At 39.6% G+C, this 3,453-nt stretch overlaps 1 long non-coding RNA gene across 1 annotated transcript; it reads right to left on the bottom strand.

Annotated features, from left to right (window-relative positions):
* Positions 1 to 341: 341 nt before the first annotated feature.
* Positions 342 to 1,383, bottom strand: LOC139141700 (uncharacterized). The gene is made up of 2 exons (XR_011554222.1): positions 919 to 1,383; positions 342 to 525 (listed from the first exon to the last, which is right to left on the bottom strand). It is a non-coding gene; the product is annotated as an uncharacterized lncRNA (long non-coding RNA).
* Between the last annotated feature and the right edge of the window lie 2,070 nt (positions 1,384 to 3,453).

The raw sequence follows: 3,453 nt of genomic DNA, 5'->3' as shown, positions 1-3,453 counted from the left end.
AATATGCAGCAAAGTCCCTGCCGCAACGTTGCTGCAAACTCTTTGCAGCAAATTTGCGGCACAATCCTTGCAGCAAACTTGCGGCAAATTAATTTGAATGTTACTGAAAATTTGCTGCAAACTCCATACAGCAAATTACTTTTATTTGCGCTGACCATTGCTTCTCATGAAACTGGTATTTCCGAGTTTAGTTGGATAAAACAAAACACATCGTGTGCTGTCCACAGTCGGCCAATATATAAATATTAATTATCCAACTTAACTCTGAAATACCAGTTTCACGAGAAGCAATGGTCAGCGCAAATAAAGTTATAAACAAAAAGATGACAGAGAAAAAAAGGTTAAATTCAATTGTGGTACAATTTATTTTATATGCCATGTTCATTTCATGCCACATAAGTGTCACGTCATGTCAAGATTTTCGACTTGAGAAGTTTCATGTAACATTTACATTACTGTCAAAGGCTGCGATTTGGCTTTCTATTCTCTGAATTTCTTGTCCCTTTAGTGTACCAGCAATGGATTCTGAAAAATATAAATCGTTCAGGGAAGAGTGTAAGTCTTTACCGTTTGACCAAACATTGTAAATTTCATGAAAGAAATCCATAATTATTTGAAAATGAGACAAAATCAAGTTGAAAAATTGAAGCAGAAAATGAGTAAATATTCATGATCGAAATTAAATTAATAATGATTAAAATGTCCGACAGCGGACAACTCGCCGTATGTGTTTACATACACGACGGCGACAATCTGCGAAAAATCTCAGCACTTCTGTAAGTAACTGTTGTGAAACGAAAGTGAATTCAGTATGAATCAGTACTCAACGAAATTTATCTTTAGGTAAAGATTGCAATACAACGATTACAGAACATAATTATAGCGATCGATGTACAGACGAACGGTACATTGACTTACATTTCTGAACGGCTCGCAGACGCTGGACGATTCCCGGTCCGGTTGCAGGTCTCACCGTGCTGTGTGTAAATACCGTACTCAGAAAATATAGTCGGCATCTTTACTGCCGCTCGCGTTCACAAATTTAGAACTCCGCCTGTCCCTGGTACTGTATACACGTTTTTGCAACTATGTGATATCATTTGGCTGGCGATTCCATAGAAAGATCACGAAATTGTCCACTAGAAAACTCCCTGCTCACAAGTACGCAGCCGACACTGGCCGATGGTACTAAAATCTAACTTCGCGCCGATCAAGCCTCATGACGATAACGGAAGTGCGATCTATAAATCATTACGCGATTGATAATGTAGTCCCGTTTTTAAATGCTGGAATTGACTCTACATCTGCACCAATCCGTTATATTTCATACTTAATATAGCATTTAATTTATTAGTTTAATGAAAATGGTTATTTTTATCATAGAAAGACTAAAACGGAAAGTAAAATTCTTTCAGCACGAAGAATCAATATCAATGCGCGAACTGACCTTGATGAACCGTGACCGGAGAGTGTAAACATGTCGGCTGCTCGCAGCTGATACACAGGACGTGTACGCGTGTTGGACGTTGGTGAAGCGGCGCTTTGAATTTTCGTACAGCGACTCGGGATGGAGTGTAATCCTAAATCTCAAATTGTGCTCGGCAATACAACTCTAACGCTGAAAACATGGACAAAAGCCTTTTACCTCGACCCATGTTATCAGAAGGCGAGATTTTGTCAGCGGCATCGATGGGACAGACTGTAAGCTGCAGTGCATTGTACGTACCGTATACATGTACTATATTGATGGGATGAATAGCTTGGAGCACAGCCACTACTCTGCTTGGAGGTAGTAGCGGAAACATTACTGTACAGATTTGCAGTAACAAAAGTCAGAGACGTGTCCTTACAGACCATCATCAAACGCACATTTCGTTCGAAACTGTTTGCATTTTGGTATCATTCGCAGAAAACAGGGTGTAACTTGCAAGACAGACAAGTCCCTGTTTCAAAAATTTGTTTCCCTAAAAATTCAGTTTTCGATCAACCATAATTTACCCAACCAGATTGTCAAAGGGCACTTTTATTACATCATGTCACTACAGTATATACTATAGATGCACTCTATATCCATGCAATGCTTTCACCAGCATAACTGAAGCTGTTCATTATCTAGCATTACCAGTTATTATAATTTAAAAAGTGGATTGTCTGTTATGAAATAAAGGAACATAAAATATAAATGAAAGATCAATTTTATGTTGCTTACACATGACTGGTCACGAAGTGCAACAGTACTCAGTGTGTAGTGTGTACTCCCTGGTAATGAAATAGTGGAAATATGTCAATCATGTGTTGCTGCATATTTGCAGCAATAATCTGGTTTGCCGCAAATTTGCAGCAACTTAGTCGTTTACCGCAAATTTGCTGCAAACTGACTTAAGGGTTTGCAGGAGGGTCACATCTACCTGCAAACTTCTGCAACTCCTTCCTGCAAGCTATATGCTTGCTGCATATTTGCAGCAAACTTACGGCAAATTTGCAGTAGAAATAATTTTCGGTAAGGGTGCAATCTGAGAGGTATTTCAATTTGCCTTTTACCAGTAAAACTGTTAGAAGACTCAAGGGGGGAGAGCACGAGAGGGCGGGGGGGTGCAAAATAAAACATGATTTCTTGGGTCAGAAAAGGGAAGGAAAACATTGAGTGCACTGAGGTGTAAAGTAGACCTATGTAGTGCATGCTTATATCATAAGTGCTGGGATAAAAACACAAGAGTTGCTTGTGGTAAAAACATTTGCGCCGCCTATGGCGGCGTGCCAGCAAAGAATACATGAGAATAAGGTTTCCAACTTTTGCTCATTTCTGGTGCATTGTGACAATTTTTTTTTCACTTCTGTCTGTTATGACAATTTTTTTCTCAGGCCATGACAGGATTAATTTTTGTTTTCTTCTATTGCACCTGGTGACGATTTTTTTTCTCAAAATCGTCCATATTGAAATTGATGTGCGCCACAGTGCAGTGCAGTGCAGCTCCATGAATGTAATTATTCAGGTATGTAAGAGTATCTCAAACCATACACTCCGAGTTCCAAAACCGAGTCGGACTTGCAAGTCCGAGTACTCGGACTTGCATACTCCGAGTAACACTGCTTACTCGGACTTGTATACTCCGAGTACATGGCCTACTCGGACTTGAATATACGCCGAGTAATATGTGTTCCTAGAAATGCATATTTTGCCATGCCAGACAAGAAACGATCGTTCGAAAAAAAGTATTTTATTACTAACAGAGATTACGGCTAGCGCTGATTGATATGTCGAAAATCTGCTCTTTTGAAAAAAACAATCATTTCACGATAAATCTGTTGCGCAATGTATATTTAACCACGGTCCCTCCACAAGAGAAGACCGTGATTTTACCCTCAGAAGAAAGCTGCTATCACGGGCCGGCACCAAAGTTTTTTGAAAGAGGACTTAGACGGCGGGCCGACGTAACATTTACAGTAAACCAA

Source organism: Ptychodera flava, chromosome 10, assembly GCF_041260155.1.
Source record: "Ptychodera flava strain L36383 chromosome 10, AS_Pfla_20210202, whole genome shotgun sequence".
Classification (NCBI taxonomy): Eukaryota; Metazoa; Hemichordata; class Enteropneusta; family Ptychoderidae; genus Ptychodera; species Ptychodera flava.
The sequence above is the reverse complement of the archived record's forward strand: the minus strand, read 5'-3'. Positions and strand labels throughout refer to the sequence as shown.